We start from the raw sequence: 19,821 nt of genomic DNA on the forward strand, positions 1-19,821 counted from the left end.
ATGACAGACTAGACCATATTATGATCTCCAGGGAGCACATCCATCTGTGCTCTAAAGCGTGGATTGACTCTATCCACTTATCCGATCACTCCCCTATTTTAGTTAACATCTCCACACCTCAACTGTCTCCAAAGTCTTTCATTTGGAGGCTTAATGAACAACTCCTATCATCTAAAGATCAGATTCTAGCAATTCAGAACTCCATGGAGGAATTTTTCACACTTAACGTGCTTCCTGAGACTTCCCCCCCCCCCCCCATGTAGTCTGGGACACCCACAAGGCTTTCATCAAGCAGGCTCGATACTTAAGAAGAAAAGGAAGGCACATATGGACTACCTAATGCTAGAAATCCGCAAATTAGAAACTCTTCATAAGAAGTCTCTGCAGGATTCCCAGCTCACCAGACTTGGCGAACTGAGAGCGGAACTGAAAAATTACCTAAACACACAATCTGCTATGCTTTTCTTGCATTCTCAGTATAAATTCTTTGCTCATGGTGATAAAACATCTAGATTCATGATGAGTAGGATCAAAAAAAGAAGAGCCCACAACTATATACACAAAATTGTCAAGGCCGGAGGTGACCAAGTTTTAACTACCAAGGAGATAGCCCATCAATTCCATGAATACTATAAAGGCCTTTATAATATCCATCAAATAAATGGTGACACGGAATCCACATCACCCCCTCCCTCAATTCAGCAATTCTTAGACCAAATCCCTCTACCTAGACTGGATGACTTTCAAAGAGGAAAACTAAGCTCCCCATTCACTTCAGAAGAACTCCTGCTTACTATTAAAAAGCTTCCTAAGAACAAAGCCCCTGGCCCAGATGGCCTCCCTGCTCTCTACTATCGCACCTTTGGTAGAACTCTAGCCCCCCATCTGCTAAAGATTTGCAATTTGTCCTTGAAGGGCCTTCCTTTGACCCCGGAAATGTCCACAGCACATATAACCATTATCCCCAAAGAAGGGAAAGACCCCTCCTATTGCGCAAATTACCGCCCCATATCCCTCCTGAATTTGGACCTAAAATTATTAGCAAAAATGTTGGCCAACCGCCTATCTCCTCTACTTCCCTTGCTGGTACATAGAGACCAGACTGGCTTTGTTACTGGAAGAGAGGGCAAAGATAACTCAGCTAGACTGCTGAATGCTCTGTTTTACGCTAAAAAAACACTCTACCCCCCTAGTCTTTCTCAGCACCGATGCTGAGAAAGCATTTGACCGAGTCAAATGGGACTTTATGACTCTCACTTTAGGGAAATTTGGCCTACCCCCAGAATTCGTTGACGCAATCCACTCAATGTACACCAGGGCCTCAGCAGCAGTGATAGTTAACAACTCCCTCTCCCTTCCCTTCCCTATTAAAAATGGAATGAGACAAGGCTGTCCCCTTTCCCCCTTTTTATTTGTTTTAGTCATGGAGAGCCTTCTAAAAACTATCCGCCAGGAAAAGACAATAAAAGGTATCAAGCTAGGGGGACAGGATCATAAGGTTGCCGCATTTGCGGATGACCTTATGATCACTACAACAAACCCGGAAACATCTTTATCCATTATCTATAGGATATTGGAAACCTTCAGCCCACTCTCAAACTTTAAGATTAACTTAAAAAAATCTAATGTCTTAGCCATTGGCATAAAACCATCAGTTAAATTAAACCTTGCTAGAATTTCCCCCTTCAACTGGGACACACCCTTTCTCACCTACATTGGCATCAAAATATCCGATGATTTGGACAAGCTATTCTCCCTTAACTATACCCCTCTTCTTAAATCAATACAGGACCAATTAGCCAATTTAAATTCTTCCTTTTTATCCTGGTTTGGCCGCAAGAATATGATAATGTCCCTAGTCCTCCCCAGGCTTAACTATCTACAACAGGTCCTCCCTATCCCCATCCCGAAAAGTTACTACTCTTCCATTTCTAAGGCAATTAGACTTTTTATTTGGGATAAAAAGAAACCAAGGATTTCCTTACCAGCTCTTCAGAGACATAGATCAGATGGAGGAATAGGCCTCCCAAATCCGCTTCTGTACAATAGAGCTATTCTCCTGACGAGAACCCTGGATTGGTTCAGGCAATCTCCCCACAAATCGTGGGTGGGCATGGAAGTTTCCCAATCTGGGTATTCCTTTAGAGGCCTCCTAGTAGACACCTCCAGCTTTCCATTTAAAAATATAATTGCTAGCCCCTCGGCTAAAGCTACCTTAGAAGCATGGAAATGGTTTCAGGATTCCATTAATGGTATTCCCACCCCCTCACCGATGGTACAGATAAGAGATGTACTTGACCTTGTCTCCAAGGAATTGAAACAACATATTCCAACTGCCCTCCGCCTATCAACTACCCCCATCATCTCTCTATATACTGAATCAGGGATCCTATTGGAAGGAGATGTGCTATGTTCGGCCTTGAATGTCCCCCATGCCAACCCTCTCATTATTTCTTTTTTAAAGAACCATATTACCAAACTTATACCATATCACTCTCTATTAAGACCTCTCACATGGTTTGAACATTTGATCCAGACTCAACCCCCCCCTATCAAACCTATCTCGCAAATATACAAAAGGCTCAACTCCCCAATTATGCCACCAAAACCAGCTTTCATAAGTCTTTGGGAAAGAGACCTTGAATACAGCTTCTCCCCGAAGGAACTATCTCGCATATTCTTGACTCCCCACTCCTGTTGCGTGAGGATACAAGAAAATGGCTACAAAGTCTTAACAAGATGGTATAAGACCCCGGACATAACTTGCAGATATAGAGAGGGGAACTTGGACACTTGCTGGCGCTGTGGCCAAGCAAGAGGCACCTTCTACCATATTTGGTGGTTATGCCCAAATATCTATAACTGGTGGGAAAAAATATTCAAGAAATGTAATATGATTTGTGGCTCAAAAGTCCCGCTGTCTCCCCTAGTCGCCCTCTTGGGTAGCCCTGAAGGAGACAAACCGATAAAAATTCCCTTCCTCTTCAACAAATTAATCATGGCTGCGCGTCTGCTGGTTCCACAGCTCTGGTTGTCCCCTGTTACCCCATCGGAGATTTCATGGGTTAGCAAAGTAGATGCTATATACCGATTTGAGGAAATTGCGTCCTGGGAAAATAGATCCCACCCTAGATTTAAAACTAATTGGGCACAATGGGAAAGATATAGAAAATTTTAATTATTTGTTTTCTTGTCCTTGAAGTCTTATTTGTTTCATCCTTCTTATAATCTCATCAATTCCTATTTGTCAGTAACTGCATACATGCATTCAATGTATGTGATATCTACCTATATTTTGTATTGTGTATTTGTTTTTGTTCAACTCTGGTCGACTATTGTCTTTTATTATGCATATTGTTATGTGTCAAATTTTACTCATCAATAACAAATTTTAAAAAGAAAAAAAAAAAAGAGAGAGAGACCACATACAAGGGAGGATTAATGGTTTCAAATTAAAAATTATAGAACGGAAATATGGGACAAAGTATTAAAGCGTAAATGTGGGACAACTTTTTAAAGTTTAAGCATTGAATGAAAGGAGGTTGCGTGCATCAATTAATGAAGAATTTCTTAAATTTTATTCCTTGTCAACTATGCAGAGCAGGGGTTTCTATCTGGCAAAATTTGAAAAATGTCACCTGACAATGTAGCAGACGATTTGTTTAAATTTATGTTCCTGTCACCTATGCAGAGGTGCTCCAGTGACATCCACCATTCATTTGGATATCTTCTCTATCAACATTCAATGTTCTTTTCTGAGCCTACCATGTTGATCGTGGTTATCGGCGAATCAGGGTTCCACGCCAGAGAGGGAGCGAGAGAAAGAGACCACATCCAAGTGAGATGTATTCAAATTTTTGGGGATCGAGCGGAAATATGGGAAAAGTTATTGAGGTGCAAATGTGGGAAAAGTTTTTGAGGAGCAAATGTGGGAAAAGTTATTGAGGAGCAAATGTGGGACGAATTACTGAAGCTCAAATGTGGGAAAAGTCATTGAGGAGCAAATGTGGGGCAACTTGTTAAAGTTTGAGCATTGAATGAAAGGAGGTGGCGTGCATCAAAGAAGAATTTCTGAAATGTTATTCACTGTCACCTATGCAGAGCAGGGGTTTATTCACGTCCAAAATAGTTAAATTAATAATAATTTATTAACCTGTCATATTTATTAACCTGTTTATTGTCACCCCAAAAAGGTAAAAGAAAAATTATTGAAATTTATTAAGCTGTCAAATAGGTAGAGCAGGGGTAAAATACACCAAAAAAATTGGGAATTTCAACTAAAAATGTAACAGACAAATTTGTTATTTTTGTTTAACCTGTCTACTAGGTATAGCAGTGGTACATCACACCCAAAATTTGATGAATTTAACCCGAAAATTTAACTGACAAATTTGTGAAATTACACAAAAAATACGTACAAAAAATAAATAAAGATTTGAGGTGTAGTTCAATATGGAGTAGGAGTTTGAGGAGGTAGTGGACGTAGCAGAGTAGATCGACGTGGTGGTGGAAAAGAACGAGGTAGCCAAAACTGGTTTTTGGTTTTAATATTTTATTTTTATTTTTTTCATTAGGGTACACTCCAAAAGAGTGTAAAATATCGAAAATACAATAATGAGCAATTGCACTGCAGTATAACAACGGCTGGTATACATGTCTATTCTGCACAAGGTATAGAGAGAGAAAAAAAATGCGAGGGTTAATCCAATCTAATGGAAGATACCAAAAAGATAGGATATAACTAGAGGCGCCAGTGGATGGAGAACAGGAAAAAAGCAGTGGTGAGAAAGAACCAGTGCATCAGGGTAGGCAGCTGGAAGGGGTGTCAACACTGAAAGAATTCAGTGTGTATAGGGAGTAAACAAAAAGACTTTTCAAGTCCCAGAAATTACACCCCTATGAGAAGCGCCAAAACCCAAAGTGCATATCAGAGAGAAAGTTAGTTATATAAACATTAGACGTTCACCCTTATTAGGGTGACTAAAAGGTGAAGCGGTGAGTAAATGATAAACACACCACTAAAACGTACCTATAATTAGTAGGTGGAAATAGTCACATAGAAAAACCAGATAAAATAGCCGTATAACGGTATGTTAAAATAGCCAAGGATAATAATTATTAACTCACTTCACGGGGGGGGGTGGCCAGCTGGATAAACTCAAGACACCAGCATGAACCATAAACCCCCCAGCCAGGAGTGCCCGTAGAGTCTTCAAAACTGATGGTTGCCCAATAGGATGGAAATAAAGGAACTTCACCTCAGTGTTGTTGTTGAAGGCTTTGGCTTCTTTATTAGTGCATAAAAGGCTCAACGCGTTTCGGGGTATGCAAACCCCTTCAGCAGGAGCAGGTACAAATAAAAAGATATATGCTTGTGATAACAATAGTGGTATTTACCTGATAGCCCTATATAGGGTTATGAACATGCCAATAGGGTGTATTTTGACGCCAAGGAGGAGCGCATGGGACGCTGAGAACAAGGGACCGCCCCCCTCAAAAGCCGGCTCCCGGCTTTTACCAGTGAAAGTAGACGGAAACCCAGCTTCCGGTCTACCATGCGCTTCACCCCGGAACGCATCCAGGACTTCCGGTCCAACATGCGCTCTAACCTGGAACGCACCAGGAACCTCCGATTCCTCCCACAGGATGTTCAATGTGTGGACTTCCGGCTCCCCTTGTGCGTCCCACGCTGGACCGCACATGTGGAGACATTTCAGGTCCGGCGGTGAAACCGCTGGGTGATGTAGAATTTGGTAGAGAAGGGAATCAATATAAATACTTAAAAATCACATAAGAGGGGGCCGGATATGGATGTACAGTGGAGAAAAAAAAAGGGATATATGTCATAATGTGAAGAAACACATGACGGTCGTGTATATGAATATACACATCTATATCTAAGTATACATAGATAAAAAAACATAAATATATAAAAAAAAAATATAAAAAACATATATAGATGTATAAAAGATACAATATATATATATATAAATATATATATATATATATATATATATATATATATATATATATATATATATATATATATCAAAAAGGGGAGGGGGGAATAGTAAATGGGAGGGAGGGGTTGACCACATTATTATGATCAGAAGTACATCTTATATAAAAGTGTGATTACGTAAAAAGAGTGGGATAGGATTATAAAGTTATAGAACAATAGGGTAGGGTTGTAAACATGTTATATTGCAGTAATACTGGATACCTAAAAGAACGTATAATAGTAAAATAGTCTATCTGGAGAGAAAAAGGGGGGGGAGGAAACTCCCATCAATAATTTACATATTCGAGTGCCTCATTAAGGCCAAAGGGTGTTAATGTATTAAGGTGATATATCCAAAACATCTCTTTTAGACTAAGTTGCTGGAAAGAGGAAGATACATGTTCTAGAGCATGGGTGTCAAACATGCGGCCCGCAATGAATATCTTTGCGGCCCGGCAGTCTAGTATCTCTGAACATGAGCGCGCTGCTATCGGCGCGCTCATGTTCTCTCAGCAGCACAGGGAGAAGGAAGCTGTCCTCCCATCCCCTGTGCTGCTGCCGCTGCCACCAATGAGAAGAGAGGGGGGGGGGGGGAGGAGGGGCGGGCGCACTGAGCCACCAATGATAGGACTATTCCCATTTCCCACACAGAGCGGCGCCCAGCGATGTCTCAGCACTCACCATTAGTCCTGGGCGCCGCTCCGTTCGCCTGCAGTGCCCCATTACTGTCTCCTCTCCTACTCCACATGCTGCTGATTACTATCGGGGCGATGGGAGGAGACATCAGCTTCACTAGTGGGCGTTCCTTCTCCCTGCGCTGCGATTGGACAGCACTACAGCCAGGAAGAAGGAACGCCCACTAGTGAAGCTGATGTCTCCTCCCATCGCTCCGATAGTAATCAGCAGCATGTGGAGCAGGAGAGGAGACAGTAATGGAGCACTGCAGGCGAACGGAGCGGCGCCCAGGACTAATGGTGAGTGCTGAGACATCGCTGGGCGCCGCTCTGTGTGGCCTGATAGTGAAAGTCAGTCTTTAACACAATACAGGAGGCGGGTGCCGGCAGCAGAATCGCATTGCCGGCACCCTGCCGCTGACAGGGAGCTGCGATCAGAGGCAGTTAACCCCTTAGGTGCCGCACCTGAGGGGTTAACTGCTGATCTGCCAGTACCAGCCTCCTGTATAAAGGGGTAATTTATCATTGGTGGTGCAGTGTGCCCCCCCCCCCAACCCCCCATCCCATTAAAATCATTGGTGGCACAGTGCGCCAGCCCCTCTCAACCCCCCCAGTATTAAAATCATTGGTGGCAGTGGCCACAGGGACCTCTCCCCTCCCCCTCATTGGTGGTGCAGTGGCCGCTTCTGATCGGAGCCCCAGCTGTGTAAGCCTGGGGCTCCGATCAGTTACCATGGCAGCCAGGACGCTACAGAAGCCCTGGTTGCCATGGTAACATCCCTGATGCTGTGTGCACAAGGCACAGAGCAGCAGGGACAGTGTGAAGTCCTATTCACCCTGATAGAGCTGAATAGGACAAGGGATGAAAGATCCCAGGTTCTCGCCCCTAAGGCTACTTTCACACTTGCGTTCAGAGCGGATCCGTCTGAGACGGATCCGCTCATATAATGCAGACGGTGGATCCGTTCAGAACGGATCCGTCTGCATTATATTGTAAAAAAATTGTTTTTATTTTTTTTGATGCGGCTCACATAAACTTAAATTTTGTTTTTTTGGCCCATGTTAGCCTTTGAGTTTGACATGCTTGTTTTAGAGGGATCATTTTTAACATACTCGGATTGCCCTTGTGTCTAAGGGCAAAATGCCGTGATACACTGTGGGTTCCGATTTTTCTATTAATGTTGGAGCGGTGCTCATTCATGCGCTCTCTTAGAGTGTTTGGGTGGTACGGCCTACATAATGGAGACCACAGGGGCACATCAGTAAATATATGACGTTCGTTGTGCCACAGTTCATGTGGTGTTTGAAGGTGATTTTATTGTTAGAGGATGGTAGTTGGAATTCACCTATCGCACATTGTAACATAGCACAACACTTACATCTTCGTACTCCACATTTGAATACGCCTTTGGTAGTTTCTAATTTGTGGTTGTGGCATGTTGGGATGGTCTTCACGCCAGTTAGTTTAGGACAAGAGGGGGCTACTATGTTCTTAAGTGTTTTAGCTCTGCGGTAGATTAGGTTTGGTTGTGGAGGGATGTGTTTCCCTAAAATGGGGTCTTTTTGCAAGATTGGTCAATATTTAGTGAGAATCTGTCTTATGGTTTTATGTTTAGAGTTACCGTATTTTTCGCCGTATAAGACACACCTTTTCCCCCCCAAAAGTGGGGGGAAAATAGCAGTGCGTCTTATACGGCGAATGCTGCCGATTTTGCTGCGATGCCGCGCGGCGGGTGTATCAGCTGTGAGGGAGGAGGGGCTGGGGGCCGGCGTCTGCTTTTATGACAGCGGGGCCCGTGCAGTGACTGTATTCTACTACACGGGCCCCGCTCACTGTATAATCCTATGTCTAATAGTTAATTGTATGTAATCGCATAAAGAGCGCTGTGTATTACCGGTACTTACAACTACAAGCGCTCGCCGCTCGGTAGGCAGAGAGGAGGGAGGAGGGAGGAGGCAGGCCGGGAGGACGGGCGCTGGCAGTGTGAGTCATACGTCACACGCCTGCGCCGCCCACTTTATGAATGAAGCAGGCGGCGTGGGCGCATGACGTATGACTCACGCTGCCAGCGCCCGTCCTCCCGGCCTGCCACCCCCCTCCTCTCTGCCTACCGAGCGGCGAGCGCTTGTAGTTGTAAGTACCGTAATACACAGCGCTCCTTATGCGATTACATACAATTACAATTCACTATTAGACATAGGATTATACAGTGAGCGGGGCCCGTGTAGTGGAATACAGTCACTACACGGGCCCCGCTATCATTATAAAAGCAGATGCCGGCCCCCAGCGTGTATTGAGGGTCATTCACTACAGGGACACTTATGGAGGGGATCTGTGGATGACACATAGCATAAGATGCTATATATGTGTCATCCACAGATCCCCCCCCCCATAACTGTCATACACAGTGCCATCCAGAGAGCCCAATAAGAGCCACCCACAGATCCCCCATAAGTGTCACCCACAGATCCCCCATAACAGTGCGTCACCCACAGATCCCCCATAACAGTGCGTCACCCACAGATCCCCCATAACAGTGTGCCACCCACAGATCCCCCATAACAGTGCGCCACCCACAGATCCCCCATAACAGTGCCATCCACAGACCAAATTAGTTCAAAACCCACCAAAAGCACACCTTTTGGTTCAAAATATTTTTTTTCTTATTTTCCTCCTCAAAAACCTAGGTGCGTCTTTCGGGCCGGTGCGTCTTATAGGGCGAAAAATACGGTATATCTTGTAATAAGGCTCGGTTTATATACGTAAGAGTTGGTCAAATTCTTGATTTTTGGTTTAAGACTAGTCCTTTGTGTCTCCTTGAGAACTCAATTTTTGGATTCTTCAATAAGTTGTAGTGGGTAACCCTTGGTCTTTAATCTCTCACCCAACAGGCCGATTTGTTCCCTCATTACCCTATCGTCAGTGCAGTTTCGCCTAATACGTCTCATTTGGCTAAAAGGTATATTACTCTTCCATTTATGATGGTGACAACTATTAAAATCTAAATAACTATTTGTTGTGTCTACATTTTTAAAAAAGTTTGTCAAAATTCTATTATTAACACTATTCAAATGTAAGTCAAGGAAAACAGCTTCCTTCGGATGGTGTTCTAATGTGAGATTAAGATTCCAATCGTTGGTATTGACCTTATTTATAAAAGACTTCAGGTCCTCAACATCGCCATTCCAAATTAGTCTATATATCGTTTATAAAAAACGATGTTGGGGTGACAAAGGAAGCCAATTTGTTTTTCGAAGGCCCCCCATCAGGAGATTGGCGTATGATGGGGCAAATTTAGTCCCCATAGCTGTACCTTTTTGTTGCAAGTAGAAAGTGTTATTATGAATAAAATAGTTATGATGTAAAATAAAATCAATACATTGTAAAACAAAATCTCTTTGTCTCTGTGGCATAAGAATATCTGCATCAATAAAATCCTTAACAGATCTTATGCCTAATGAATGTACAATATTGCTGTAAAGTGCTGCAACATCAAGGGTTTCCCACCTGTACTCATCTCTCCACTCAAAAGATTCTAAAGTGCAAATTAGTTGGGCAGAATCTCTAAGATAGGAGGACAGGGAAATTACATATTTTTGGAGTAGGCCATCGACATACTCTGACAAATTGGACGTGAGTGAGTTAATCCCTGAAATAATCGGCCGTCCAGGGGGGTTCTGTAAGGACTTATGTACCTTAGGCAAAAAAATAAAAACGTGCCAGTGAAGGGTGTAGAGCTTTAAGGTATACTTTTTCCTTCTTATCAATCACGCCGTTTTGATGTCCTTTATAAATCAATCCATTTAATATCAGGGTATATTCCTTGGTAGGGTCATGGCTGAGTTCTTTATAGTACTCGGTATCTGACAGAATTCTGGCCGACTCGGCTTCATAATATGTAGTATCCATAATGACTATTGATCCCCCCTTATCTGCACTTTTTAAAACTATGTCCCGATTCTGTTTCAGATTCTTGAGAGCTAGTTGGAGATTTCGGTTTAAATTGTTGGGTCCTGGAACTAATGGGGCGGACCCCTTCTTTTTGGTTTTACTAGTAGTAGTTAGCTGACTGGATGGAAAGTGTCTTTAAATTCCTCCATGACTATATTATAGAAACTCTCGATGTGAGGGCCCCTACTGTCCAGGGGGTAGAAAGATGATTTCCTTTTCAATGATGATTTAAGGGGGGGGGGGGGTACTAGTAGTATCTAGACCTTCTGGTTGGGGTACTGGATAAACTAACGGAAAGAGGTGTGATGATTGGTTTTCTAATGGTGTCATTATATTGGAGGTACATGAATTTTTTATAGAAAAATGGCGTTAAAGGGTAAGTTTACGGACAAATTTATTTAAGTCGATGATGAGTTCAAAGACGTCAGGCTCTGTTGAGGGGCAGAAGGATAGACCTTTACTGAGTAATTCAATATCGTATGGTTCTAACCGATATCTGGATAGATTGAAGATCCCTTTGTCCCTCAATGAGTCTTTTTCGGTTGATAGGGCGATTGCTGAGGTAACATGGTTTTATGTTTAGAGTTATATCTTAAGACAGATTCTCACAAAATATTGGCCAATCTTGCAAAAAGACCCCATTTTAGGGAAACACATCCCTCCACAACCAAACCTAATCTACCGCAGAGCTAAAACACTTAAGAACATAGTAGCCCCCTCTTGTCCTAAGCTAACTGGCGTGAAGACCATCCCAACATGCCACAACCACAAATTAGAAACTACCAAAGGCGTATTCAAATGTGGAGTACGAAGATGTAAGTGTTGTGCTATGTTACAATGTGCGATAGGTGAATTCCAACTACCATCCTCTAACAATAAAATCACCTTCAAACACCACATAAACTGTGGCACAACGAACGTCATATATTTACTGATGTGCCCCTGTGGTCTCCATTATGTAGACCGTACCACCCAAACTCTAAGAGAGCGCATGAATGAGCACCGCTCCAACATTAATAGAAAAATCGGAACCCACAGTGTATCACGCCATTTTGCCCCTAGACACAAGGGCAATCCGAGTATGTTAAAAATGATCCCTCTAGAACATGTATCTTCCTCTTTCCAGCAACTTAGTCTAAAAGAGATGTTTTGGATATATCACCTTAATACATTAACACCCTTTGGCCTTAATGAGGCACTTGAATATGTAAATTATTGATGGGAGTTTCCTCCCTCCCCCCCTTTTTCTCTCCAGATAGACTATTTTACTATTATACGTTCTTTTAGGTATCCAGTATTACTGCAATATAACATGTTTACAACCCTACCCTATTGTTCTATAACTTTATAATCCTATCCCACTCTTTTACGTAATCACACTTTTATATAAGATGTACTTCTGATCATAATAATGTGGTCAACCCCCCCCCACCCCCATTTTTGATACAATATATCTATCTATCTATCTATATATCTCTTTTATACATCTATATATTTTTTTATATATTTATATGTTTTTTATCTATGTATGCTTAGATGTAGATGTGTATATTCATATACACGACCGTCATGTGTTTCTTCACATTATGACATATATCCCTTAGTTTTTTCCAGTGTACATCCATATCCGGCCCCCTCTTATGTGATTTTTAAGTATTTATATTGATTCCCTTCTCTACCAAAATCTACATCACCCAGCGGTTTCACCGCCGGACCGGAAGTTTCTCCACATGTGCGGTCCAGCGTGGGACGCATGAGGGGAGCCGGAAGTCCACACATTGAACATCCTGTGGGAGGAATCGGAGGTTCCTGGTGCGTTCCAGGGTGAAGCGCATGGTAGACCGGAAGCTGGGTTTCCGTCTACTCTTTCACTGGTAAAAGCCGGGAGCGGGCTTTTGAGGGGGGCGGTCCCTTGTTCTCGGCGTCCCATGCGCTCCTCCTTGGTGCCAAAATACACCCTATTGGCATGTTCATAACCCTATATAGGGCTATCAGGTAAATACCACTATTGTTATCACAAGCATATATCTTTTTATTTTTACCTGCTCCTGATGAAGGGGTTTGCATACCCCGAAACGCGTTGAGCCTTTTATGCACTAATAAAGAAGCCAAAGCCTTCAACAACAACACTGAGGTGAAGTTCTCTTCTTTCCATCCTATTGGGCAACCATCAGTTTTGAAGACTCTACGGGCACTCCTGGCTGGGGGGTTTATGGTTCATGCTGGTGTCTTGAGTTTATCCAGCTGGCCACCCCCCCGTGAAGTGAGTTAATAATTATTATCCTTGGCTATTTTAACATACCGGTATACGGCTATTTTATGTGGTTTTTCTATGTGACTATTTCCACCTACTAATTATAGGTACATTTTAGTGGTGTGTTTATCATTTACTCGCCCCTCCACCTTTTAGTCATCCTAATTAGGGTGAACGTCTAATGTTTATATAACTAACTTTCTCTCTGATATGCACTTTGGGTTTTGGCGCTTCTCATAGGGGTGTAATTTCTCAGACTTGAAAAGTCTTTTTGTTTATTCTGCACAAGGTACAGACAAGTCCTGAGGGATCCATGCCTGGTTCATTTTAATTACCGTACTTTTCGCCCTATAAGACGCCCTCCCCCCCCCCAAAAGTGGGGGGAAAATAGCAGTGCGTCTTATGGGGCGAATGCTGCTGATTTTGCTGAATTTTCAATGATACACCCGATGCCGCGGCGGGTGTATCAGCTGTGAGGAAGGAGGGTCTGGGGGCAGGCATCTGCTTTTATAATGACAGCGGGGCCCGTGCAGTGACTGCATTCTACTACACAGGCCCCGCTCACTGTATAATCGTATCTCTAATAGTTAATTGTTATGTATATAATCGCATAATCAGCACTATGTATTACTTGCAACTACAAGCGCTTGGTAGGTAGCAGAGAGGAGGGAGGAGGCAGGCCAGGAGGACGGGCGCTGGCAAAGTGAGTCACTACGTCACACGCCTGCACCGCCCACCTTATGAATGAAGCAGGCGGCGTATGCGCATGACGTATGACTCACGCTGCCAGCGCCTGTCCTTCCGGCCTGCCTCCTCCCTCCTCTCTGCTACCTACTGAGCGCTCGTTGTAAGTAATACACAGCGCTGACTATGCGATTATATACATAACAATTAACTATTAGAGATACAATTATACAGTGAGCGGGGCCCGTGTAGTAGAATACAGTCACTGCATGGGCCCCGCTGTCATTATAAAAGCAGATGCGACCCCCACCCGGTGTATTGAGGGTCATTCACTACAGGGACACTTATGGAGGGGATCTGTGGATGACACATAGCATAAGATGCTATATATGTGTCATCCACAGATCCCCCCCATAACTGTCATACACAGATCCTCATAAAAGTGCCACCCAGAGACCCCAATAAGAGCCACCCACAGATCCCCCATAAGAGTGCGTCACCCACAGATCCTCCATAACAGTGCATCACCCACAGATCCCCCATAACAGTGCGTCACCCACAGATCCCCCATAAAAGTGCGTCACCCACAGATCCCCCATAAGAGTGCGTCACCCACAGATCCCCCATAACAATAAAGGACGGTACGTTGTCCTTGTAACAGGGATCCAGCTGTGTGGCTACCCAGTAATCAGCACAAGTTAGAATGTTGGCAACTTGGCAGTCTTTGCGGAGACACTGCAGCATTTAAATCGCTCATGTGTGCCAGGCTGCCAGAGGCAACAAAAAGCTGTCCTCTGTGGGAGGTGTATCGTCTGTGTTCTCTGTATCCCCCTAGCCACGCACCAGTAATGGCCATGAGCTGGTCTGGGTGCCACCCTGCTGTGAACACTGTTCCTCCTCCTCCATCTCGTCCTCCTCACCCTCCCACTCATCATCCTCCAGAACTGTGCCCTGGCTGGACAATATTGTACCTGGCATTTGGGGGTGCAGGAACCCACCCTTGGAGCCACTTGTGATTGACTGGCCGGAAACCCTACAAAATGATCCCTCTTCCTCCTCCTCTTGTGCCACATCCTCTTCCATCATTGCCAGTAGCATTTTTTTCAATGAGGCATAGAAGTGGGATAGTTACACTGAGATTGGCGTTATCGGCGCTGGCCATGTTGGCGGAGTACTCAAAACAGTGCAACAAGGAACACAGGTCTCGCATGAGGCCCAGTCATTGGTGGTGAAGTGGTGCTGTTCCGCAGAGCGACTCACCCGTGTGTGCTGCAGCTGAAACTCCAGTATCACCTGCTGCTGTTCGCACAGTCTTGCCAGCATGTGCAAGGTGGAGTTCCACCTTGTGGGCACGTCGCATATGAGGCGGGAAGGCCGAAGTTACGCTGCAGCGCTGACAGGCCCGCACATTACGCAGCAGCTCTGACATATCTGGGTAATTTTTAAGGAATCTCTGCACCACCAAATTCAGCACATGCTCCAGGCAAGGGATGTGCGTCAAACCGACTAGTCCAAGAGCTGCTACGAGATTTCTCCCATTATCGCACACCACCAGTCTTGAGGCTCACTGGCACAAACCACTCATCGGTCTGTATGTTCAAGGCCCGTCCACAGCTCCTGCGCGGTGTGGGGTTAGTCCCCCAAACAGATACGTTTTAAAACTGCCTGCTGTCGTTTAACCCTGGCTGTAAAGCAGTTGATGGTGAAGGTGTTACGCTGACCGGATGAGGAGCCGGTAGAGGATGGGGAAGCGAAGTAGGAGGAGGAAGCAACAGGAGGCAAACTGAAGCGCCTTGCAATCCTCAGTGGTGGAAGGACATGCGCCAAACTGCTATCTGCCTCAGGCCCAGCGGCCACTGCATTTACCCAGTGTGCCGTTAGGGAGATATAACGTCCCTGACCGTGATTACTGGTCCACGTATCCGTAGTGAGGTGCACCTTGCCACAGATGGCATTGTGCAGTGCACACCTGATTTTGTCCCCCACTTGGTTGTGCGTGGAAGGGATAGTTCACCTGGAAAAGTAGTGGCGGCTGGGCACGACATTCTGTAGGACTGCCACCGCCATAAGGCCTTTAAAACTCTCCGTCTCTGCCAGACGGAATGACAGCATTTCAAAGGCCAGTAATTTAGAAATTCTGGCATTCAGGGATAGGGATTGCGGGTGGGTAGGGGGGTACTTACTCTTCCTCTCCAGTGTTTGGGAGATGGAGAGCTGAACGCTTCCGTGGGAAATTGTGGTGATGCTAGGTGACCCAGTTGGTGGTTTTGCTGGCAGATCCTTTGTTTGCAGGGTGGCAGTTGGCACTGTCATTCTAGAGGTAGATGAAGAGGCCTAGACTGCAGCAGAAGAGGAAGCAGGGGGAGCCAGAGATCTTTCTTGGTTTTTGAGGTGTCTACTCCATTGCAGCTCGTGCTTAGCACTTAAATGCCTGGTCATGCAGGTTGTGCTCAGGTTGAGAACGTTTATGCCTCGCCTCAGGCTCTGATTTCACAGCGTGCAAACCACTCATGTCTTGTCTTCAGCACATTGTCTGAAGAACTGTGCTCGGTCCCTTGCTGCGGTGGGCAGTAGCAGGCTTACTGTCTAGAGGACGGACTCTCTGCTTTTGCACCCTGCTCCCTCTTCTGCTGTGCTGGTGGCTCTGTGCGACCACCGCCTCTTCCTCCGAACTACATAGGTCACTCTCATGACCTTAATTCCATGTGGGGTCGAGGACCTCATCGTCCTCCACATTATCTTCCACCCAGTCTTCACCCCTGACTTCCTTGTCGATCTGCACACTTTTGAATGCCCCAGCAGTTGGCACCTGTGTTTCTTCACCAACGTGCTGCAATGGTCCTCCCATGTACTCATCTTGAAACATAAGTGGTTGGGCATCGGTGCACTCAATCATCTACTTCAGGGGCAGGGTTAGCTGGAGGGCCCTGGGAAACCCTGATAGCAGAGTCATCAAAAAGCAGAAGAGACTGCTGCATGACTTGGGGCTCAGACTGCTTGGCTGATTTGCCAGGGGGTGAGGTGAAAGACTGATGGACATCGGCTGCTGGTGCCAACTCTGATCTTTCAGCAGGAGACTGGGTGGAAGACAATGTGAATGAACTGGAGCCACTGTCAGCAACCCGATCTACTATCGCCTGTTCTGGCCTTACCCATCGTAGAGCCGCATTAGGCCCGATCAAATACCGTTAAAGGTTTTGTCGCCTACTCGCACCTGAGGAAGGGGTTTCACTTGTGCGTGTAGCTGGCACAGATCGACCACGTCCTCTCCCTGCAACAGGTATTCCACCAGCAGCACCATGACCTTGGCAACACCCCTTATTTGACTCTCTCCTCATATTTCTTAAATTTAGGATCTTGCCCTAAATAGGTTTTTAATTACTAGCAGAAGAGAACCACAGCATGTATAGGGTGTATCTCACACGCCCTGATTCAGACTAGGCCGCACTTAAAGATTTGTGCCCAAAATGGGTGTTTGTTTAATGACTGAATAGAACCACACTATGTAAAGGCTGTATTTCACAATGACATATGAAGCAAAGGCTGCAAAATAAACTTTTTCCCCCCAAACTCGTGTTTGTTTAATAACTGAATATGACAGCAGTATATAACCCTGGAATTTCAAACGTCTTTATGCTGCAAGGCCAGAAAAATTGTGTATTTTGCCCACAAAAGGGTGTTTTATTAATAGAAGAATATAACCCCAGTATAAAAAGGGTGTATCTAACACGCCCTGACCCACACTAGGCCGCAATTAAAGATTTGTGCCCAAAATGGTTGTATTTCAAATAAGTATCTCACAATTAACTTTTTTTTCCCCAAACGCGTGTTTGTTTAATAACTGAATATGGCAGCAGTATATAACCCTTGAATTTCACTCGTGCTGATGCTGCAAGGGCTGTAAAATTGTGTATTTTGGCAAAAAAGTGTGTTTTTAAAATCCCAGAAAATTATGGCTGTATTTCTAGTTTACATTTCACACTGACTCATCCAGATTTTGTATATTGCCCAAAAAGTTTTTTTTTTTTTTACTAACAGAATATGAAAGCTGTATAGAACGTTGGAATTTTGCACGTCCAGATGCAGCTAGGGATGTAAAATAATGGATTTTGCACAAAAAGGGCGTTTTAAAAAGCCCAGAAAATTATGGCTGTATTTGTAGCTTAAAATTGCACACCGACTAATCCAGATGTTGTATATTGCCAAAAAAAGTGTGTTTTTTTGTAACAGAATATGAAAGCTGTATATATTAAACTTTAATTTCACATGTGCAGAACTGTAAAATAGTGGATTTTAGCAAAAAAAAGGGTGTTTTAAAAAACACTGAAAATTATGGTTGTATTTCTAGCTTAAATTGCACACCAACTAATCCAGATGTTGGATACTGCTCAAAATTTTTTTATTTTTTTCCCCTAATAGAATATGAAAGCTGTATAGAACGTTGGAATTTCACACGTCCAAATGCAGCTAGTGATGTAAAATTGTGTATTTTGCACAAAAAGGGTATTTAAAAAACATAACAAAATTATGGCTGTATTTCTAGTTTAAATTGCCAACTGACTAATCCTGCAAATGCACCAAATTTTTTGCAACCAGATTAATAGTGCAGTTTTTCAAGCTTGGATTTCAATGTCACAAAAGCTCAAATGCAGAGCTTCCATAAAATGGCCGCCGCCATCACCCACCTATCTAACAAACGGATAAAAGTTATTTTTTTTTCGGTCACTGCGCTCAGGGCATGGTAAAAAGATTGTGCACTGCACCCACACAACTAAATGTATGTTGATCGCCAAGTTAGATTCACGTTCTGAACAAAGATTCTCTCCTATTCTCTCCCTTAAATTACCAGCCGCATCCTCTCCCTACACTAGTAACAGCAGAGTGACGTGCAGTGCTACGTGACTCCAGCTTATATAAAGGCTGGGTCACATGCTGCACTGGCCAATCACAGCCATGCCATTAGTAGGCATAGCTGTGATGGCTTCTAAGGTCAGACAGTTAAACGCATGTTGATTGGCTGCTCTGCAGCCTTTCATAAAGTGCCAAGGAAGCGCCGAACACCGAACCCAAACACAAAATTTTACTGAAATGTTCGGGTCCAAAAATCCTAAAGTTCGGTACGAACCCGAACTTTACAGTACGGGTTCGCTCAACCCTATCAGTGACGTCAACACAAACTTACTGCTGACACCCTCTCCACTCTGTCGGGGGCCTCTACTTGTATAAGCATTTAATAGAACAGGTTCTGTAGACATCTCTGTCTGAATCAGCTGACGATGGTGTAAAAGGAGTGCGCTTATTCTTGACACTAACATCGACCTGTAAGGCTGTGTTCACACTTGAGTTATTTGGTCAGTTTTGGCCCCATAACTGCCCAAATAAGTGAAGTGTGCAGTGATTCTAAAAGTGATGCCTGTCGTGTGTGTCATCCTGACTCACAGTATTATTTCACTATCACAACAGACTCCCTATGCCTGTTACTGCAAGGCACCGTGTTCTACACAACTATACAGGCTCTCTGCAGCCAGGAAATAGCAGTTTATTTAACGTGATTCGCCACAAATAAATTTGGATCTAAACAAATCTATTCGGAAAATTTGGTAAACCGGCCAAATCAAATTTTTGAGAAATTTGCTCATCTCTAGTAACATCCTTGTAGGTAGCAGCTTTTAAGGTTTGCAGCAGCTGCAGTTGCGCTAGCAGGCACAGCCAGTCTCACTTCTCACTCCCTGGCTGACAGCTTCCCTGGCTCCCTACTCTACAAACACAATTCTTCTTTGTAATTTTAACTTTTCCTTTCACTGTCCCTGGAAGTAAAATACAAGACTGATTGATTTCTGACTCCCTAAGATGGTTTTTCTGGCAAACACTGCTATACCCAACCACCCTCATGCACAGCCCAGCAATAACATTCTGCTCACTCTGCTAGGGCACCTCCCTGCCTGCTGCAGCACTGATTCATCCAGACTTTCTGTTGGCCTGGGAGCCATTTAGGGCAAGCTCTTCCCTTAACTACCTATAAGGGTCAATTAAGAACCCTTCTTCCTTCCTAGTGTTTTTTCCTGCCGACATGTGCACTAACATGGCACTTTGCGTCGTTTTAGTGGATTTGTCTGAAAAGAACCTCAAAAACTTCAGGCTCATTTTTAGTTACAGCTGTGGTAAATGATAGAGTGCCCCACATGATTTATTGTGCTGTGTGTATTTATTTTGACATGAGGGATCTGACCAGACTTTTTGCTTCCTAAATGCATCA

The 19,821-nt window shown here is 44.1% G+C and overlaps 1 protein-coding gene across 1 annotated transcript in view; it reads right to left on the reverse strand.

Moving 5' to 3' along the window:
* The window catches only part of TRPM2 (transient receptor potential cation channel subfamily M member 2), a 1,289,439-nt gene that overhangs the window by 1,176,299 nt on the left and 93,319 nt on the right, over nt 1-19,821 (reverse strand). The gene's annotated exons all lie outside the window — the stretch shown is intronic.

This window comes from Bufo gargarizans, chromosome 8 (genome assembly GCF_014858855.1).
Source record: "Bufo gargarizans isolate SCDJY-AF-19 chromosome 8, ASM1485885v1, whole genome shotgun sequence".
Classification (NCBI taxonomy): Eukaryota; Metazoa; Chordata; class Amphibia; order Anura; family Bufonidae; genus Bufo; species Bufo gargarizans.